A 23,495-nucleotide genomic window follows, 5' to 3' on the forward strand; every position below is an offset into this window, starting at 1 on the left:
CTTCTTCACATATGCCTGTCCCCAAGTCCACAGAGTGGGAACTTCCTCCTCTCTATCCTTCTGAACTTAGTCTATCAGAGCTCATTAGGAGTGACTGCATTGTCATCTTTTGAGGCCTGGTAAGACTTCTCTCCCCTCAGGGGGAGGTGATCAAAGACCAGGCCAATCAGATTATGTAAATGGCAGTCTCTCTTCCCATAACTATATAACCCAATTGGACAAGAAACTGCCATGGACTACATCTGTGCAGGGGTTCTAGGTTATCTCCATGCATGGTATTTGATAGGAGTATGATTCTCAGGGAGAACCCCTGTGATCAAATTTCTGGTTTTGTTGCTCTCCTTGTGGAGTTATTTTCCTCTGCAGATCTTACTATTTCCCCCTTCTTACATAAGATTCCAGGCACACTGCCCAAAGTTTGGCCATAAGTCTCAGCATCTGCTCTGATAGTCTGTAGAGAAGAGCCTTTCAGAAGCCCTCTGTGGATGCTTTTTAGTTTATTTCAGGTTTCTTCTTCTTCTGATGTCCTTCCTCTTTGCTTTTCAGGATAGGGAGTTAGCATTTTAGTCAGGGTCCTCTCTCTTGTGTAGTTTCTTTAGATGTACAGATTTTAAAAGTTTCTTCCTAAATTACATGATGGAATACATGAGTATAGACTGTGTGTGTCTTTCTGCTTCTGGTACAGCTCACTCAGGATGATTGCAGATCCCACCATTTACCTGCAAATTTCATGATTTCCTTATTTTTCATTGCTGAGTAACACTCCATTGTGTAGATGTACCACAAATTCTGCATCCATTCTTCAGTTGAGGGGCACCTGGGATGTTTCTAGCTTTTGGCTATTACAAAGAAAGCTGCTAAAAATATGGTTGAGCAAATGTCCTTATGTGTAATTGAGCCTCTTTTGGATATATGCCTAGGAGTAGAGTAGTATGGCTGGATCTTGAGTAAACACTATTCCTAGTTGTCTGAGAAAAGACAGATTCATTAGCAGAGTGGTTGTACAAGTTTACATTCCAATCAGCAGGGGAGGATGGTTTCCCTTTCTCCACAACCTCTCCAGCATGTGTTTTTGCTTGAGTTTTTCATCTTGGCCATTCTGATAAGTGTAAGGTGAAATCTCATGGACTTTTTGATTTGCATTTCCCAGATGGCTAATGACATTTAGCATTTCTTTAAGTGTTTCTCTGCCATTCTATATTCCTTTGCAGAGAATTCTCTGTTGAGCTCTGTTCTCTAGTTTTCAATTGGATTACATGGTTTGCTTTTTTCAGCTTCTTTATTTCTTTATATATACTGTATATTATTGCTCTGTCAGAAAAAAGGTTGTGAATGTCTGACCTGAAGAATATCATTAATCAAAATCCAGTAATAAAATGTCTGGACAGGCACCTTTTGTGGACCAGAAGAATCATAATTTATTTATTTATTTATTTATCTATTCATTTTTTTTTTCAATGCAGTTTATTCAGGAACTTTGAACAATCCTCTGAACCTGGGGAAAGCCAGCCCATAGCTTAAATAGCCTCTGGGTAGCCAACCCAGTCTTGCCATGTGGGCAATGCAGATAGGTCCATAACCATGGAAGCAAGCCAGATCGTCAGCCTTAGCCAAATGTGGAATTGTTCCTGACAGAGAGCACTCTGACCTGAAGAATATCATTAATCAAAATCCAGTAATAAAATGTCTGGACAGGCTCCTTTTGTGGACCAGAAGAATCATAAATTTTTTAAAGACAATTTCAAACTTTCTGCCCAAGTATTACATCAATAGTGCCTTCTTGTGGAAATTAGTGGTAAATATTAGTAATTGAAACAAAGAAGCTAACTAAGTCCTCTTTCTTAACCCTTACTGAAGGAGTCTGGTAATTGGAATTTTGCCTCTTGGCCTTGGCAGATGAGGGTTTATGCATCATTCCATTTCTCAGAGACTGTCCCTGGGAGTCAGTCTCTGCAGGCGGGATGCTCTGAGCCTGAGAAGTAGATAGCAAGCTCCCTGCAACCTTGGGAAACAGACTGCAAACTTTGTGCAACCTGGAGTGAGACCTCTCATGTTTTGGCTAAGTAAAATTGCCTGCGTGAGAAACTGCTTGCACACTTTTGCCTATGTTAAGTGTTAACCTGACACCCATTAAATCAGCATGTATACTAGGTGTCCTTCCCTGTGTTGCCCTGTCTCTCTTTGTGTCCCAGTGTCTCTCTCTGTGTCCAGCTTTATCTCAGGTGGTATTTAGCTGACACTGTTGGCAGGTGACATCCAGACTTTTTAAATGAACAATGTATTTCATAGTTTTTTTTTTTCACATAATATATTGTAATGTCTGTGGTTTTTGTTAAGTTGGCTCAAACAGCATGGCTTGATTTTACTTTTCAAAATTAATAAAATAAATACCAAGGTCTTTTGACCTCACCCAAAGAAAGGTTTGAGAAACTGATTTAAATTTCTTGTTAGACTGACCAAGGATTATTGTTTTAAAATACCTGATACATTTTAAAATGCATTATAAAATTTAACTCTGATGGTCCAAGACCAAACTCAACAGAGATGTTGAGTCTAAAAATATTAATATCATCAGACAGATTTGAAAATATCATGTTTGTCCACAAATAAACATATACACACATAGAGACATAGCTAAGGAACATAGAAATCCTCCAGTGTCATCTTGGAGTAACTAGAGTATTCAAATAGGAGGTCTAGACCATCTTCTACTGGACACAAGTACCACAAATTCCAAAAGGAGTGGATGCCATCATGGTTCCCCTCCACCCACATAGATACCAGAAGGAGCAGAGCACCCATTACCTCTCCACAGCTTCCAAATGGAGACCAGGCTTCAGCAGCCCTATTATCACACAAAATATGGTCTCCTAAACCCTTTCTCCTAGTGCCAAAAAAATTAGAGCTTTTATAAGCCCCTTCCCAGGAAATTGGAAGGTCCTTCATATTCCCTTGACCAGATTGCAAACTCTCCAAGTTTCGCCAGACTTGGAGAGCAAACGAAAACCAAAAACCAAAGCAGAAAGCCAGCACACAAAAACAAAAAAAACAAAGACAAAGAGAAAGAACAATGGCAGTACCTGCTTTTTAAACATTTACATATTTTTTAAAAACCTGTTTTGGTAATATTAAAACAAAGCATGCTCTTTAGGAGTGAAATCATAAAGCAGACTTTTAATTTTAAAAGAAAACCAGACTTTAAAATTTACCAGTGCAAACAATCAAATTTTATTATGGTTATTTTTATTTATTATTACTATTACTATTATTATTATTATTACTATTAATATTTTTATTTTAATTGTCCTAATTCTCTTAATAACTGAACTTGTTTCCTTTGCAATTGCACTTTCTCTTGAAGAACAGTAATATCTTCCTGCAGTGGTCCTGGATCTACTGCATATATGGCAGGGAAAGTCATGGTGGGGAGGGGGAGGGCAAAGGGCACAGGCAGCCCATCTGAATTATGTGACTTGGCAGTTTCTTCCTCTGACTCCCTTTCATCCTCACTATCTAGCTCTTAAATTAATTTCTGCTCTCAAATTACACAAATCTGTTTGGGCTCCTTTATCAACATTTGAAATAACCTTAGAAGTACGTTTTCTTTTTACTTACCTCTTTGGCTGCTCCATTTTCATTAAGCAATTCTTTAGCTTGTGAGATTAAAATTTTTCATTTTATCTGTCTCATGCCTAGGATCCAACACATTTCTAATTAGATTCCACAGAGGAACAGATATAACAGGTACCTTCTCTGGACCATTATTGGTGTAATACCCTTGCAATCATTTCCCTAAACTTTCCCATGTTTCCATATTTACATACCTTACACTAGGAAGAAGGGACATACTTCATTTACAAACTAAAGTGTATAAGGGCATTTCTCCCAATTAGTCTTGTTTATTTTAACTTTGACTTTAAAGTCCCATAAATAACTCCCTGCTACTGCTCTGCCCAATGATTGAGCTGCCTGCCTACCTTGTCTTCCTCTGTGCAATGGGTGGTAACACAAAGTACTGTTTTTACTTAGGCATCTGGAGCTCCAAAAACCAGTGTTTCTCACTTTTGACCCTCTTTTTCAAGCTCCCTTTTTTGGGCACCAACTGACCCATCCCACAGGGTAGATGAACAGGATCCACCTGAAAGAGGGAAATTGAGAGACAGAGATGTGAAGAATGGAGGCAAGACAGATTCCTGATCAAGTCTCAATTTACTGAACGTGCAAACAACACTTATAAAGCAAAGGGTACAAGCAATTTTTTTTTCACGGTAGCAACACATCTGTGCCACCTGGCAAGGCATGCAGAATTAACTCAAGGTTATACAAAGTTTGCTGTTTGGATCTCAAAGTTGAAGGGAGATTGCTATCTACTTCTCAGTCTCAGAGAAGCCCACCTGCAGAGACTGACCACCAAGGACAATCTATGAGCAATAGAACTATTGAAAAGACCAGCATCTGCCAAGGCCAGAAGGCAAAATTCCAATTACTAGACTCCTTCACCTTACTACTCCCATCTTGAGGGACTCCTTGAGACCCTGTAAAAATAAGTCATGATTACACCCATTATTCATCATTCTGACTTACCTCTTACTAATTATTGCTGCAGAAGATTGCAAATTTGTTTTATGGTTTGAGATACCTCCTGCAAGATATCTCAATGTTTCCTTAAGATATCTCAAAGATGATCCAAGACTTTCTCACCTAAATCTATCACCCATGACCTAGGTTCCTAGTGTAGCTTTTGGTAACTTTTCCACTAATTGGCATTGGCTCCACTAGTTGCCTTTGGCTTCAGTAAATAGCTTTGTATCCTGGCATGCCTGTAGTTCCCACCCTCAGGAAGCTACAAACAGGAGGATCACAGAAAGCTTGAGCACAGCCTGGACTTCATGGCAGGATTCTGTTTCAAAAATGGGAAGAATTAAGGTGAGCGGTTGGTCAACTATCAAGGGAAATGTCTCAGCAATAGCTACTTGCCCCATCTGCACAAGACTCTGACCTCCACCAGCCCCTCTTCTTTCTACTTTCCTCTCTTTCTTCTTCTCCTTCTACACCCCCTCTCACACAAACACAGAAAGAGAGAAATCTAACTATTTATGTAAAAATTGCCTGTCGTTGTAGTTTTATCAAGCAAAGCATTTTGCAGGCAAATTCAGGTCACTGAAGTATAGTAGAATTAAGCTTCTCAGGATAAGTAAAGAAGTAACAAAAGTTAAAGGAAGTTAGAAGGGATTTCTTAGTCTTATAAAGTCTTCTGGATAAGATGAAATTTTCTGTAAATGGAAAATAAAATTAAGAGAAAGAATTAAGATTGAACTAACATTTCAAAGTTCCTTTCACCCTAGTCAGTTTGCATCCTGGAATAACTTCCTTGGTAAATAAAATGTTTTCAGTCAATTCTTTTAACTCGCCAAAGAAACCAGCAGGATTCCATAATCATCAATGAACTGCATATGGTACCAAAATTTGCTAACTAGAAATCTGAGGCTTCTTTTCCCAGGTGCTGATCCCAGAAGAGGTCTATGTGGCTCCTTACCAAACCTACTTATGTGACTGGACCAGATGCTTGCCTATTCCATCTTCCAAGGCGACATTATTTTAAGTGACATGTTCTCTGCAAAACCATTTTGACAAGCTGTCTAGCAACAAGGGTCCCCTTATTGTCTAGCCTGTCTTTGCAGGAATACAATCTGGCAAATGCAATCAAGGCTGCAGTTGCTTTCCCAGTGTTTGATCCAAACGATGAGGCCATCAAGAAGTATGTCATGGAGAAGAAAGGCATAACTCTATTAAGTGTCAACAGCAGTAGTCAACATTTTTACTTTAAGATTTCTTTTCAGAGCCAGATGCAATGGTGCACACCTGTAATGCCAGCACTTATGAAGGAAATGGCATGAGGATCTCTGTGTGTTCCAGGACAGCCTGGTCTACAAAGTGAGTCCAGGACAACCAGAGACACTCTTTCAAAAGACAAACAAAAAAGTTTTTTTTTTGTGTGTGTGTGTGTGTGTGTGTTTAAATTTTTTTTTATTGATTTATTGTTACATTATTTTTTCACTTAGTATCCCAGCTGTGGGCCCCTCCATCATCTCCTCCCAATCTCTCTCTCCTTTCCTCTTCTCTCCCTATGCCCTGCCCCTAATCTACTGTTAGGGGAGTTCCTCATCCCCTTCTATCTTATCCTAGCCTAGCAGTTCTCATTAGGAGTACATGCATTGTCTTCCTCTGTGGCCTGGCAAGGCTGCACTCACCCCTACCCCCCTCAGTGGCAGTGATCAGAGAGGCTGCCCATGAGTTCACAATAGAGAGAATCCCTGTATTGCATACTAGTGAACACACTTGGAGATTGAGTCTATGGGCTACATCTGAGCAGGGGGTTGAGGTCCTCTTCGTGCATGGGGCCTCAGAGCCCATGGGTAGGGAAAGGATCTTCCCCAAACCTGTATCTGACAGAGGGAGGACTTATATCCAGAATATATGAAGAACATAAGATGTTAATCACCAAGAAACCAAGTCATTCAATTTAAAAGTGGGGTTCAGAGCTAAGCAGAGAATTCTCAATAGAGGAATATCAAATGGTAGAGAAACATGTAGAGAATTCTTCAATATCCTTACTCATGAGGGAGGTGCAAATTAAAAAACCCTGAGATTTTACCTTACCCCCATTAGAATGGCTAAAAAATAAAAATCTCCTCTGACAACACATGCTGGAGAAGACATGGAGAAAGAGGAACCCTCCCCCATTGCTGGTGGGAATGTAAACTTGTACAACCACTTTGGAAATCAATCTGGTGCTTTCTCAGGCCATTAGCACTAGTCCTTCCTCAAGATCCAGCTATACCACTCCTAGGCATATAACCCTTCATTTTTATTTTTAGTGGTGCTTATGTGTGCATGTGTGTGTGCATGCATGCATGAGTTTGTGTTTGTATATGAGTACAGATAGTCACAGAAGCCAGACATATAAAATCCAAAAGTGGTATAACTCCCCAGGAGTTCCAATATTCATACAGGGAGCTGAACTAGCGTCCTACTTCACACTAATACCAACATTTAAGCAGTGAGCCAGCTGTCAAGTGTCATCTACATTTCAATTTTTCAGTCATATGCCCTTTAATTTTTTGTCAAAACCTGTTCATTCAGCACTGCCTACTGAATAGAAAGACCCAAGCATGTCACAAACCTTCCCATGTCACAGCTACTGTGAAAACAAAGAAAGAGAGAAACTAAAATATTTAACAAAAAAAAAAAAAAGGTTCAATATGTACAGCCAAGGTCTAGATCCTCTCCTGCATACAATTGTTGAATGACCTGAAGGGATACAGAAGACAGGGTCTCTATGAAATATTTATGATATCAAATAAGCCCCATCTATGATTGCCTTCAATCAGCCACAATTGATTTGGAAGATTGTTGGCAAGTCAAATGAATACTGACTTTAACTTCTGTGAATATAAAGACAAGCCGTGTTTGGATCAAATGTTAGAAGTGTTAAGATTGGGGACCTAGAGGTGCTGTCCCAACAACCAGAGGAAATTAGATCTAGCCTATAAGTTTGTATTCTGCTATGCACAGGGTGTGCTTGGGTTTCACATGGTTATAAAATATTGTACACTGTTATACAAAATATACACACTTGCCTTATAAAGCTCACATAGCAGGTGACACTGTTACAGTGAAATAGTTGTCATTGCTCCCCTTCAGATTCCATGGACTCTTATGGGGTACACAGAACATCCTGGATTTACTCATGTTGAATGAGATGTGTGTGTGTGTGTGTTTGTGTGTGTGTGTGTGTGTGTGAGTGTGAGTGTGCTCATCCTGATTAGGTATGTTCACATGCATGTGCACATGTGTGCTCATATGCACATGCAAATGCTTTCTGTATAGCAGGTTCTTTCTAGGTCCTTTATAAGTAGCATCACATTTAAAACTCAGCACAGTTGTCTGGGTTTAGTGCTATTGTGATACTCATTCCACAGGTCAGTAACCAGAGGCTATGAACACTTATGTGCCTCAGAGTTGGTAGGCCCAACACTTAATCACAAACAGAGTATTTTATATGAGTTTTATGGGTCATGCCCAACTGTCACTACCTCTCCATCTCTTTCTCTCACAAAATAGCTCTCTAATCTCAAGAAGGAGCATCTTCACCTTCTCCTTTCTCATAACAGGTACTCTGAAACAGAGTGAGAACCTGAACAAACACAAGAGCTGATGCAGAGGCCATGGAGGGTTGCTGCTTCCTGTCTTGCTTCATATGGCTTGCTCAGTCTGCTTCCTTATAGAACCAAGAACCACCAGCCCATGGATGGCACGACCACAGATGGACTGAGCCCTGCCCCATCCATCACTAAATAAGAAAATGCCCTAAAGGCAGTACTACACCCTGATCTTATGGAGGCATTTCCTTAATTGAGACAGGCACCTCCTCGCAGGACATAACTTGTCAAGTTGAGATAAAATAGCTACCACAGTTAGGACAAGGTTTATTCACGGCACAGGGCCACCTTATCAGCCACTTGTATGGATGCCCAAATGGTTCATATGAGCAACTGCAACCTTTATGTGGATGGAAACTATTAGCACATCATAGTCACTTGCTTCTGCAGCTGCTTGGTCTGGCCACACGGGAAAGAGGGAAGTGTAATCTTTTAGAAGGAAACCATCTTTCCTAACTCTGAGAGGATATAAAAATGTAGGGTATGGACACTGTAGATGTTTTGTAGCTGAAAAGATTCTTTGTAATGATAGAAATTCTGGGTCCAATGAAAAGGTCATAGGGCTGGCCATTTCTGCTGAGTACTGGGAATAAGGTATGTGCCACAACCCCTGACTGCTGTCTGCATTTTTGAAGAGACTTGGAAAATAAAGAGTTAAAAGATCATTTGGTAACAGCCTAAAACCATGTGATTTCTCTGGGAAGGTTGAGATATAGGGAGAAAAAAAAACTGGGTCAGTGAGAGAAAGTGGGCATAGAGTTTATTTAGGATGACCATGACTAGTCCCATTGCCAGGGTTATTGTAACAAAATGAACTAGAAGTAGCACCAGGGAGCTACAGAGCATCAAGAGAAGGGAAGAGGAGAAAATAGAGAACTATTGTAAAGAAGTATATCCAGCCTGGGGTGGAAAGGATAATGGTCTCCTTTAGCCACTTTCTTCACAGCATCTACAAGGTCACTTGCAGATGTATCAGGAACAAAAGGAGCTGTTATGAGATAAGAGATATTGGGAGAGATTATATGGAACATCTGAGTACAGGGTGAAGTTCAGTAAGTAAAATTTTTAAAAGATAGAATAATAATATAAGTATGAGGCTAGTAAGGATGAGAAAGTGATCGAGGGGAGAAAGTTTCCAAAAACTCAGAAATGTTTCTGCCTTCCTCTAATCTAGTTGCTGGGAAAAAATCTGTACAGAAACCAAAAAGCAAATATTAAATTTCCAGGTCCACTGATCTCTATCACTATTCAACTCTGCCTTTGTAATAAAAAATTGACATCAGACACCATGTAAAATAAATTTCTGAGACTGTGTTCCATTACACACTTTATTTTTATTTTTTGGCAGCGGTAAAACCAATTTTAATTCACAGCAGACACTCTGTAGAGAGATAACAACAGTAACTTCAAAAAAGCCAGACAAAGTCTCAGAATTGACAAGAGTTTAGCCAGAGTCAAAACAGATTCAAAACTTCCTGAATGCACGTTACAGAAATTACATGCTAATGTTAGAGTTTAAAAAAAAAAAAATCCATAAAGCACGTAAGCGATGGTGGCACAGGCCTGTAATCCCAGCACTCTGGAGTCAAAGGTGGATCTCTGAGTGGGAGGCCAGCCTATTCTACAAAGTGTGTTCCAGACCTAGCCATGGATAAACAGAGAAGCCCTGTCTCTGGAAAAAAAATAACAAAGAAAAATCCATCTAGCAAAACTGTACTGCTTTCTGGAGCCCCTTTCTCTGGGTGCTTTACCTGAAGGAAACAAGTTCCTCCTTTACACATCAAAGGGCAATACTCCCAATGGAGGTAATTTGATATCCTGGTCAAAGAAATACCCTTAGGAAGAATGGGCTCATTTTGAACCATGCTAATGAAATAAATGTAACAATTAATTCTTTGTACTAGGAGCCTAACACAGGATAGTTGAGTCAACCATTAATAGCCCCAATTGTTATTTCTTATACCAAGATAGAAAAAGAAAAACCAAACATAATGTGTTTGAAGAGTATTTTAAAATAAAAGAGAGAAATAAAAAAAAAAAAAAAAAAAACATGAGTCTTTTCTATCCAATACGATAAAACTGGTACTTAGGAATTATGTTGTTGTCTTCCTCATCTTACAAATTTGCAAATGTTATAATCTCTCCCCTATCTCAAGTCAAATTTTCATTTATTCAAAAGGTCCTATTTCTGTTCTAGAAACTTAATATCCTTAGGCAGTGATTCCTTTCTCCTTCCTCCATTTACCTGTGCATAAATTCCATTCAAATTCGCCAAAAGGGTAAGATGGAGGTCAGACCCCAGCCAAAAGGGAAAAGACACAATCACCACCTTATTCAGAATAAAAACCAGTAGTATACTTTCCTCTGTGTATTACTTCTTCATGAGCACAGCCTCATGATCAGATGTAGTTTGTTCTGCTGGAAAAAAATTATTGTGACCTAAGCTGGCTGATCTGCATTACTGTGCAATCTGCTGGTGCTTATAGCCTGTGGAAAACACAGGGCTTGGAATCCACAGACCAGTAATAAACAGGTTCCTTAGCAGTCCCTCAAATGGATACCTGGGCAAGAGGAAAATCACACTTTTTCAACTCTAACACATATAGCAAGATACCTAAACTAGGAGAGAGATATCCCTGTCTAACCCATTCAACCATTAAGATTGAAACTTGTACTCCATTTCAATAGGGTCCACACACAAGGGCAGAACTGCCATAGATGTGACCATGGTGTTTTCCTCAACCTGCTTATCAGTAGGTCAAGTAAGATAGAGTTCAGTGTATTCTCAATGTCTATTCTAAAAATTGTCTTATCTTTTATTGGAGATTAAAGATCTGCATGTAATGAGAAGCCCATTTGTATGTGGGAACCCATGGCTGTTACTCTGCCTATTCTTCTAAAAAACAGGCACAAGCCATGTGTAAGAAACTCATACTAGAGTCCAGCGCCTTGCATATCCTATGAAGTTCACAAAGGAATGCATTCCAGTCCTTACAAACACTTCACTTATAGAAGAACTCATTATGTGTTATATACCAGTTCATGAAATGGAAATCTTTTAATAATAATAATAAAAAAAGACATTTAGTACTGTATAGGCCATAGGGATATAATTTTGTTTTCAGACACAGCTTTCAAAACAACCCTGAAACCATAAATCAAATTCATGATATGGTAAACAAATATTAACAGAAGTTAATTTCAAAAATGTCTTCTTAGAAAGCAAAACACATGACAGTGCTCCCATCTCTCAGCACTGCTGTGTCCTGGCTGCTACCTCTAACACTCCAGAAGATGATCTTATTTTCATCTAACCATTTACAAACAAGCTGAAATTTCCTAAAGTGAAAAGACAAGTATTTAAAGACTTCTCTTCTTATCATTTAACATGGACAATACTAAGAATAAGGGATATATGAAATACCAAACTTCATTCTCATGATCGGGAAAAAACAAACAAACAGAAACCTTACAAGTAACTGCTAAAAGACACAACTACATCAATCAGTGCACTGGAGTAGCATTTACTTCTTAACCTAAGTATTCCTAAGCCCTGGCAAAATCCAGAAAAGCTGCAGAAACCAACGCAAGAGAACAATGCTGGCACCAAAATCAGCACAAACTACTGCCTAGGACTTTTGTGGTTCATTCTCAAAGTTCAGTCTGTGTTGAACATTTTTAAGTTCAGACATATCAAAACCTAGAAGTATTGAGGGTCTGTGGTCTTCTCTTGCCTTCAAGCAAATATATCTCCTTGTTACAAAAAACAAAGCCACAATAATTTTTTCCATCTTCAAGAATAAAGACAACAATTCAACTTCTTTTGTACTAGGATATGGTTTCTTTTGGAAATAATCTCTAAGAAACTGCCTTTTTTCCTGAGAGGAGTTGTCTTTGCATTCAGTAGGATCTAATGCTAGGATCTGGAGTAAATCATTACTGGCCTCAAGTTCCTAAAAGCCACATGGGACTGGGCCACATACTTGTGACCTTGTCTAGATTTTCCACAGGCACTGGAAAAATTCTTAAAATGTTCTGCCCTGCAATAAAGAGAGCATTTGCTTAAGACACACCTCTCGAGCATGAGAACCCAGCCCGTACCTGCCAATTTCAACCTCAGCTGGCCATGTCTTCAGCCCTCCATTCCACTCCCCTCCCCAAGCTCAGTCACACACCGCCACCCCTGCTTCATTCCTTCCCGGGCTTTTAGTCACATACAGGCCTTGCATCACAGTCTTCTCCTGTGGCTTCACTTCACACCAGAGCCTCCAGCCACAGTCCTTCCCAGGCCTCGAGTCATACCTGGGCCTACAGACACAGTCCTCCCCTGTCCTCCATCACACACAGGCCTGCCATCACAGCCCTCCACAGTCTTTCCCTATCTTCCTGTCACCCTAGAGCCACCATAGCCCTCCGCAGTTCTCCCCCGGCACACTGCCCCCGATCCCACACAGACCTCCTCATTCGTCCCCTGTCCTTCAGTCACACATTGGACGCCACAGTTCTCCACAGTCCTCCCCCTGCCTCAGGTTGCACACAGCCCTACCCAGGCCTCCCCAAGCTTCCAGTCACAAACAGTCCTCCACAGTTCTCCCCGCTCCTCCATCACACACAGGCCTGCAGTCACAGACCTCCACAGTCCTCCTGTGACCTGCTATCACACACAGTCCTCTCCTATCCTCTGGTCACACATTGGCCTGACATCTCAGCCTTCCCCTGTGGCCTCCAGTCACAGTAGGTTCTCCTCCTTCCCCGCCTTCTCCAGTCTCACGCCAGCCTTCCAGCGCCCGAAACCTCAAGAAATCACATACACTGGGAGGCCCTCAGGCCTTTCCTCAGCCTGCTACTTGGCGTGGCTTACCACACACAAGCCTTCCTGCAGGGGCTCTAGAAGACAGAGCATGAAGATGCCTTCCAAACAGCATATATAGGAAGTGACGTTTCTTCATTTGCATATTCGCAGCAGGCAGCCAATGGCATGAAGAGTGCTTCAGGGTCCTCTCCGGCCTTGCCTTTTCCTGTCCTGCCCACCCTTCCTCCAGGCACTGATGTCATGCTGCCTGTCAGTATTACCTGTCTCCTGTCATATCTCTTCAAGGGTGAGATACAGACCTCATCCACATTCGTGGCTCCACATCCTGAGCCATACTAGCCACGCACTAAATGTCAGTTCAAGACTGAAGGAAGAAGGAAACAAAAGGCTACAGCGTTGAATATTTCTGTTTGACAAGGTTCTAGAAGGAGAAGATCGCACCAGTTACTTTGCCCAAGGATTTTCCATGCTAAGGTAGGAAATGGTAGTGTCCCTGAGGACCCAACGGGGACTGTTTGAGATTGGGGAGGAGCAGCAACATATAACTGCTGCTGCTACCCCTTACTGAAAAATGTCCTTTATGAAAAAGGACACTCAAAGAGCTCAGACTATGTGTGGTAATACATGTCTGTGTCCGGACCCACGGGAATTCACTGGGTTTCTAAAATGGGGTCCTGGTATGTGTGTGGGGAAAGAATGGGTAGGACAAAGAGACACAAGGAGGGAGCCTAAGTCTGTTTGTCTGATCAAAGCCTCGTTTATTTGAAAATTTTACACAACTATATAAGAGAAGGCAGGAAAAGGGGGAAGGCTAATTACTGCTGCAGAAGATAGCAAAGGTGTTTTATGGTTTGAGGAACCTCCTGCAAGTTACCTCAAGAATGTTTCCTTAAGAAATCTCAAGGATGTTCCAAGACTGAGGAGCAGATGTTCTCACATAAATCTATCACCCATGACCTGGGGTCCTAGTGCAGCTGTTGGTAACTTTCCGATAATGGGCATTGGCTCCACTAAATGGCTTTGGCTCACTAATTGGCTTTGGCTTTAGTAAATAGCTTTGGATCCCAGCATCTCCTCCCTTTTAAACAATTTAAGAGTCTAGTAGGTAGGCTTTAACCTCATAATGTCTTTTGCAGATTGTTGCCGCTGACCAGTGGGGACTCTTTAGTACCCTTATAGGTACTAAAGCTACATCAGGCAAGCATTTATCTGGGTATTATGATGTTCTCATGAGAGCCAAGTGCAGGCAGTCAAGACCCTTGAGATAGACACTCAGCAGTTGCCCTGGGGCTCATCTAAGCCTCTGTCAGCCAAACCAAGTCTGTGATAAGGAACTTGTAAGGGTTTAGATGCCAGGGAATCAATTTGCTGTTTTATACAGCTAGTTAAGTCTTTTAATGTCCCATGGGCCAATAGATATCAGGAAAAGGAAACCCCCAATGGGTCCCACAATTGAAAGAAGGATATTGGTGATCCAGGGAGACATTGAAAACCAATTATGAAACCAACTTTCCTCTTTTTCTCTCTATCTCTTTCTCTCTTCTAAGCCTTCCCTAACCTTAGCTATGCTGTGCCTTTACAATCCCAGTATAAATCAGCATTTTCCCCTTCAGGGCAGTACAGCAACTCCCTTGCTGGAAGACAAGCAAGTCTAGTCCTCTTCAGTTTGTAGGACAACTTCAGACAGTGAGAGGAGGGATTTCTCCAATTGGTAATGCCAATCTCCAATCTCTCAACATCCTTCTCAGTTTTCAGGGAAAGGTCAGAGTAATGCTTATTGGAGAGAATGAAAGAGGTGATACCTGTCCCAGCACCAGCAGCTCAGAGTCCAAGGAGGATAGTTATTGTAACAGCAATTATGGCCTCTATTTTGTTGTGAGCAGTGCATGGTCATTAAAGGTGTCACAAAACTGGCAAAAACTTCCCAAGAATAATAAGTTATGTGCGGAATTAATGGGACAATGGCACAATATGTCATAGTGTTACTTTTGAGGTGAGGGGTGTATATGTATATATATATACAGGGAGTAAGGCCATCACTGCAATTCCATCAGCTATTGTCACCTGGGAGGATATAATTGGGAAATTGGCTTGACTATGTAATGGTTCCAGTACAATGATGTCTGTATCTGAGGAATACAATTCCCTATGCATAACCCAAGGCCAGAAACAGAAGGCAGTGTCAATCTAGCCTCAGCTTATTGTGACCATCTGCATTTAGAATGGTCAGAGGAGTAGATTTCCTCAGTGACAGCAATTCCTTCATAAAAGGGAGGGGATGCTTCATAAAAGCCAACGGGACTCAGTAAGCTCATGAATGTATGAATCAGGGCTAAAAAGTTATGATTAACAAGGTCTAAAATTATATAGTATGTATCAATCCCATCTTCATATAAGGGGGGGATAGGCTTATCAGCAAAGGAAGAAATCAGGAGTTGGGGAGGCAGGGACAGTTTCTTTAGGCTCTGTCTGTGTGGGAAAATCATTTTTCCTGGGTTCTATCTATGTGGGTGGGGAGAGGACAGGATTGGGTCCAATAGCTACAGGTGGAATACCTGATTCTTTCCTTAGAGTGAGGTAAATGATAACTCATGGAGCATTCTTGGCACACCAGTACTATAGGTGTAGGCCCCAAGTCAGGCCCCTATGCCAAAGAAGTGATTTTTTTTTTTCCTTTAGAAGTGAAAGACAGATCTAAGATGGGGACCTGGAGCTGTTACCATCTTAGCCTGTCACAGGAATTTGTCAAATCATAATGTGATTTCCACGAGGCAATATCAATCTTAGATGTATTAGTTATCAAAATGTAATCATCACTATTAAGGTGTTCCCAGGTTCCTGTGGCAATTATAGCTTAGGTTTCATATCCCGAGGAGGTACAGTAAAAGGCTCCAGCACCTCCACTTCCCATAATCCTCTTATAATCTGGGCAGGCATAAATCCCATTTGCATGTTCCCATTGGTAACAGGTGAAGAGTGACTCAGGGGCAAGAAAGGACATGTTAGGGTCCCACTCAGTATCCAAAGTGACTTGTGATTTTGCATAATATACCTCACCAGTTCTTCAAGAAACTTTCCAAGTATATTTATAGGGTTGGTGGACATTGTTCTTCTGGTCCTTAATCACCTTCTGGCCTTGTATTATCACTCCCAGGAATAGTATCCAAAGTGGTTACATCTGTCCAAAAAAAAAAAAAAAAAAAAAGTAGTAGGATATCAGTAGGGCTTGCCTCCCTGGATGTCTGGAGTCCATGGTTGTTCTCAGGTTAGTTTTATTTTTTCTGCTGTTTAGAGGAGGGCCTTCTATTTGTTTTATTAGCCCTTCTGGCAGCCATCTGGCTGCTCCTTCCTTGGTGTCAAACAGGCACACTGATCCTTAACCCCAGATGTGTCTGTACCATTCAGTTTGTATGTGAGGGGGTCTTTCCACATGACTGTGACATAATTTAAGATATTTAACATTGCCAAATTCAGGTAAGTGAGTAACATCCATCTGCCACATGTCATTTGGGAAGAGGCCTCTGGGATTAACTCCCAAATGGGGAGTGGGCAAAAGAGTGACACTGGGGGGACATTGTTTGACAATTTGGCAGGCCTGCTCCCTGGTGGTTTTAAAAAGCAGTCAAAACAAATGGGAATTTAAATGATGCAGGGCACAATTTTTTTTTCTGGCCTGCTCAACAGGGAATACTGAAATGGGGAATGCCAAACTTGTGGCAGCATAGGCACATGAATTTCCCAAAGACAGAAGACCTGGAAGGTCTTAATGCTCGAGGAGTTGACCAAGATAAAAGGGTTGACTTCTAGAGTTCATTAACTCCTGGAACTTGACAAAAAGATGAACAACATTTGTAGAAGGTCTAATATAGGGAACCCTTTCAAGAAGTGGAACAGAATGGCCAATATAGGCAGGCACAGTCAGTATATAGATGAAAAGGGAAATTTACTAAAATATGAAAAAAAATTTGATTTGCATTGTATTTTTCTTTTAATTTATTTCAGTTTTTTATCCGTTACATTTTATTAACTCTGTATCCCAGCCATGTCCCAATCCCTAAATTCCCTCCCAGTCCCTCCCTCCCTCCCTCATCTCCACCGTGTCCCTTTCCAAGTCCACTGGTGGGGGGACCTCCTCCCTATTCATCTGATCCTGTTTTATCAGGTATCTTCAGGACTGGCTGCAAAGCCCTCCTCTGTGGCCTAACAGGACTGCTCCTCCCTTCGGGGGTGGGGAGACCAAAGAGCCAGTCTTTGAGTTCCTGTTAGAAATAGTCCTTGTTCCCCTCACTTTGGGAAACCAATTGGTTACTGAGCTACCACAGGCTACATCTGAGTGGAGGTTCTAGGTTATATCCATACATGGTCCTTGGTTGAATGTCAGTCTCAGAAAACACCCTGTGCCCAGATATATTTGGTCTTTGTGGAGCTCCTATCCTTTCCCCATCAGACTAACTCCCCTTCTTTCTTATGATTCCCTGTACTCTGCCACAGGTTTGGTCATGAGTCTTTGCTTTGAAAACACTGCTAGTTAGAGTCTTTCAGATGCGCTCAGTAGACTCCTGTCATATGTTCAATGCACATCCCATCTGTCTTTCTAAACGAGGATTGATCATCTTAGCCCATGTCTGTTCAATTAATTATCTTTTTTATGTGTATAGATTTCATTATGTTTATCATATCTTATAGGTCTATATAAGTGAGTATATCCCATGTTTGTCTTTCTCCTTCTGGGATATTTCAATCAGAATGATCTTTTCTAGATCCCACCATTTGCCTGAGAATTTCATGATTTCCTCCTTTTTTTGATTGCTGAGTAGTATTCCTTTGTGTAAAAATACCACAATTTCTGTACCCATTCCTCCATTGATGGACATCTGGGTTGTTTCCAGGTTCTGGCTATTACAAATAAAGCTGCTATAAACATGGTTGAGCAAGTATCCCTTTTGAGTACTTGAACGAACTTTGTGTATATACCTAGGAGTGGTATAGCTGGGCCTTGAGGAAGCACTATTCCTAATTGTCTTAGAAAGGGTCACATAGCTTTCCAGAGTGGTTGTACCAGTTTACATTGCCACCAGCAGTGGAGGAAGGTTCCCCTTTCTCCACAACCTCTCCAGCATGTGTTTTCGCTTGAGTTTTTCATCTTGGCCATTCTGATGGGTGTAAGGTAATATCTCAGGGTTGTTTTGATTTGCATTTCCCTGCTGGCTAATGAGGATGAGCATTTCTTTAAGTGTTTCTCTGCCATTCGATATCCCTCTGTTGAGAATTCTCTGTTTAGCTCTGTTCCCCATTTTTTAATTGGATTACTTGGTTTGCTGCTTTTCAGCTTCTCTAGTTCTTTGTATATACTGGATATTAGTCCTCTATCACATAAAGGGTTAGTGAAGATTCTTTCCCAATCTGTAGGCAGTCGTTTTGTTTTGAAGATGGTGTCCTTTGCTTTACAGAAGCTTTTCAGTTTCATGAGGTCCCATTTATTGATTGTTGCTTTTAGAGCCTGTGCTGTTGGTGTTCTGTTCAGGAAGTTTTCCCCTGTACCAATGAGTTCTAGGGTATTTCCCACTCTTTTTTCAAGCCGATTTAATGTGTCTGCTTTTATGTTGAGGTCCTTGATCCACTTTGACTTTAGTTTTCTGCAGGGTGATAAATATGGATCTATTTTCATTTTTCTGCATGTAGACATCCAGTTGGTCCAGCACCATTTGTTGAAGATGCTGTCTGTTTTCCATTGAATGGATTTGGATTCTTTGTCAAATATCGAGTATTCATAGGTGTGTGGGTTTATTTCTGGGTCTTCTATGCAGTTCCATTGATTCTCCTTTCTGTTTCTATGCCAATACCATGCAGTTGTTATTACTGTTGCCCTGTAGTACAGCTTGATATCAGGGATGGAGATACCTCCCGATGATCTGTTGTTGTATAGGATTGTTTTGGAGATTCTGGGTTTTTTGTTTCTCCATATGAAGCTGAGAATCTTTTTTTCAAGGTCTGTAAAGAATTGAGTTGGTATTTTGATGGGAATTGCATTGAATCTGTAGATTGCTTTTGGCAGTATGGCCATTTTTAAATATGTTAATTCTACCAATCTATGAGCATGGGAGATATTTCCATCTTCTGATATCTTCTTCGATTTCTTTCTTCAGAGACTTGAAGTTTTTCTCAAACAGGTCTTTCACTTGCTTGGTTAGAGTCATACCAAGGTACTTTATGTTATTAGTGGCTATTGTGAAGGATGTTGTTTCCCTAATTTCTTTCTCATCTTTTTTGTCTTTGGTATATAGGAGGGCTTCTGATTTTTTTGAGTTGATTTTGTATCCTGCCACTTTGCTGAAGGTGTTTATCAGCTGAAGGAGTTCTATGGTTGAATTTTTTGGGTTGCTCATGTATACTATCATATCATCTGCAAATAGTGACACTTTGACCTCTTCCTTTCCGATTTGTATCTCCTTGATCTCCTTTAGTTGTCTTATTGCTCTGGCTAGGACTTCAAGTACTATGTTGAAGAGATATGGGGACAATGGGCAGCCTTGTCTTGTCCCTGATTTCAGTGGGATTGATTTAAGTTTCTCTCCATTGAGTTTGATGTTAGCTATAGGCTTGCTGTATATTGCCTTTACTATCTTTATTTTTTTTTTAATTTTATAAGTCAGTTGTACATATATTTATAAATACCAACTCTATATTGAGGTAGATTTATGAACCTATAAATTATTTGCATTTGACATTTTTTCTTTCTTTTTTTTTTCAATGCAGTTTATTCAGGAACTTTGAACAATCCTTGGACCCTGGGGAAAGCCAGGCCACAGCTTAAATAGCCTCTGGGTAGCCAACCCAGTCATGCCACGTGGGCAATGCAGATAGGTCCACATACATGGAAGCAAGCCAGATCCTCGACCTTAGCCAAATGTGGAGTTGTTCCTGACACAGAGCACTCACCAACGGGAAGGTGGAAGGCGGAAACCAGCTCCATCTTTAAGGTATAGCATTCTGCAGCACTCTACAGTTCACCCTTTTTGTTTTAGATGCATCAGGCAAGAGAAGAGGTCTGATCTCGGATATTAGAAATGAATTGGGACTTTGTACCGATGTTCATTTAGGTGTTATCCACCCAAAGAGCATCAGACCTGTCTGATACCTTTTTCTCAGTGGCGGGACCTGGGACATCAACTTGCATGCAATCAGACATGCTCTTCTCTTGGTAGAAAGCGGCTGACACTGAGGGCAGTGCTTAGCCTCACATCCTGAGCATATCATTTTAGCTTTTTATGGTAGCCAAACATGCTTGGGGAGAATGTCCTGCTTCAATGGCTGTAAAGGCCTGAATGATCACACTGTTGTGAGACTCTAATCTTGCATATATACCACAGGTAAACCAAGGAAACCAACAACAGAAGGCCTGCAAACACTCCCACGCCCGCCCATTCCTTCAGATGATTCATGGCCGCAGCAATCCATGTTGATAATCCTGTGGCTAGTCCTGCTTCCACTCTGGTAGAATTTACTATGACAATGGCCACTCTCAGCTGCTGCATCGTAGTATCGAATTCTCCAGTCCAATTACCTAAAATATAGCTCGACAATTGTTTAGACAGATTTGCAGCACAGAGAAAATTCTCATGTTGTATGCTAGTGACTCAAAGTCCAGCATACTTTCATTGACAGCCAGGTTGAGCGATTTGCCATAGGGTATCAATTTGCTCCTGCATGAGGTCAATCCTCTGATTGAACACCATCAAGCTTCCTTTTAGTTGAGCAGTAATTCCTTTTTGTACAAGTAAGGCATGAACTACACTGGCTAAAGATTATTCAGGGTCTGAGCAGTCAGCCCAGTATGACTCATGGCTAATGCCCTGGTGGTAGCTCCAACAGCCGCCGATGAGATGGTAGTAACAATGGTGGCTGTAGTTCCAAGATCCCTTTTCTGTCTGAAGAGAGTCATAGCGTGAGGGGCATCAATGGGCACAGGCACCCAGTGAGGCATGCAAGTAACCAGGGCATACCTAAATTTATTAGCATTCCAGTATTGGGCAAAAAAGCAAGTATCATTACCACAATTACTTGGCTCTATCTGGCTAATAATGAATAAAAATGGGGGATATAGACAAATAGGTGTGGGCTTATAGGAAATATTATGAGAAGCCTTAACCCCTCGTTGGATCATCTGCGTAAGTTCTAGAACTAACAGTGGTGGTGTCCGAGGTCTGAGTAGGTTCAGGAGACCATTGCCCCCAGGGGCGAGACGTGCTCCATGCCAATTGACTAACCCCATGTTTTCCTCCAATTTTGAAAGTCATTTAAGATTCTTAAATTATTTTTTTCCTTTTTTTTAAATTTTTCATCAATTACACTTTATTCATTCTGTATTCCCCCATAAGCCCCTCCCTCCTCCCCTCCCAACTCCACCCTCCCTCCTCCCTCTGCATGCATGCCACTCCCCAAGTCCACTGATAGGGGAGGTTCTCCTCTCCTTTCTGAACTTAGTCTGTCAGTTCACATCAAAAGTGGCTTTATTGTCCTCTACTATGGCCTGGTAAGGATGCTCCCCCCCAGAGGGAGGTAATCAAAGAGCAGGCCAATCAGATTATGTAAGAGGTAGTCCCTCTTCACATTACTATGTAACCCAATGGGACTCTGAACTGCCCTGGGCTACATCTGTGCAGGGGTTCTGGGTTATCTCCATGAATATCCTTGGTTGGAGTATGAGTCTCTGGGAAGTTCCCTGTGTTCAAATTTTCTTGTTCTGTTGCTCTCCTTGTGGAGACCCTGTCCTCTCCAGCTCTTACTATTTCCCAGTTCTTACATAAAATTCCGTTCACCTGCCCAGAGTGGTTGTAGAAGTTTACATTCCCACCAGCAGTGGAGGAGGGTTCCCCTTTTCCACAACCTCTCCAGCATGTGTTGTCACTTGAGTTTTTGATCTTGGCCATTCTGATGGGCTGAAGTCAATCAATTAGAAACAAATAAAATTATCCAAAGAATCAATGAAACAAAAAGCTGGTTCTTTGAGAAAATCAACAAGATCGACAAAACCTTAGCCAGGCTAACTAAAAGGCAGAGAGACACCACCCAAATCAACAAAATCAGAAATGAAAAGGGGGATATAACTACAGACACTGAGGAAATCCAAACAATCATTAGGACTTACTTCAAAAGTCTATATGCCACAAAATTGGAAAATCTCAATGAAATGGACAATTTTCTTGATCGATTTGACTTACCAAAGCTGAACCAGGACCAGGTAAATCAACTAAATAGACCTATATCCCCCAAAGAAATAGAAGTGTTCATCAAAATCTCCCATCCAAAAAAAGCCCTGGACCAGATGGCTTCAGCACAGAATTCTACCAGACCATCAAAGAAGAGCTAATACCAATTCTCTTCAAACTATTCCACAAAATAGAAACAGAAGGAATATTACCAAATTCATTCTATGAAGCCACAGTCACCTTGGTACCTAAACCTCACAAAGACTCAAAAAAGAAAGAGAATTTCCGGCCAATCTCCCTTATGAACATTGATGCAAAAATACTTAATAAAATACTTGCAAACCGAATCCAAGAACCTATCAAAGATATTATCCACTATGACCAAGTATGCTTCATCCCAGATATGAAGGGGTGGTTCAATATACGAAAATCCATCAATGTGATCCACCATATTAACAAACTGAAAGAAAAAAACCACATGATAATCTCCCTAGATGCTGAAAAAGCCTTTGACAAAATCCAACATCCATTCATGTTCAAAGTATTGGAGAGATCAGGGATACAAGGCACATATCTAAACATAGTAAAGGCGATATACAGCAACCCTATAGCCAACATCAAACTGAATGGAGAGAAATGTAAAGCAATCCCACTGAAATCAGGGACAAGACAAGGCTGCCCACTCTCTCCATATCTAATCAACATAGTGCTGGAAGTCCTTGCTAGAGCAATAAGACAGTTGAAGGAGATCAAGGGGATACAAATTGGAAAGGAAGAAGTCAAATTATCACTATTTGTAGATGATATGATAGTATATGTGAGTGACCCCAAAAACTCTACCAGGGAACTCCTACAGCTGATAAACACCTTCAGCAAAGTGGCAGGATACAAAATTAACTCACAAACATCAGTAGCCCTCCTGTATACAAAAGACAAAAGGGCTGAGAAAGAAATTAAGGAAACAACACCCTTCACAATAGCCACAAATGACATAAGGTACCTCGGAGTAACCCTAACCAAGGAAGTCAAAGACTTGTATGAAAAAAATATCAAATCTCTGAAGAAGAATTGGAAGAAGATATGAGAAGATGGAAAGATCGCCCATGCTCATGGCTTGGTAGGATTAACATAGTAAAAATGGCCATCTTACCAAAAGCAATCTACAGATTCAATGCAATGCCCATCAAATTACCAACACAATTCTTTACAGAAAATTTCTGTAAAGAAAAATTCTCAACTTCATATGGAATA

The sequence above is a fragment of the Meriones unguiculatus genome (assembly GCF_030254825.1).
Source record: "Meriones unguiculatus strain TT.TT164.6M chromosome Y unlocalized genomic scaffold, Bangor_MerUng_6.1 ChrY_unordered_Scaffold_32, whole genome shotgun sequence".
In the NCBI taxonomy this organism is placed as follows: Eukaryota; Metazoa; Chordata; class Mammalia; order Rodentia; family Muridae; genus Meriones; species Meriones unguiculatus.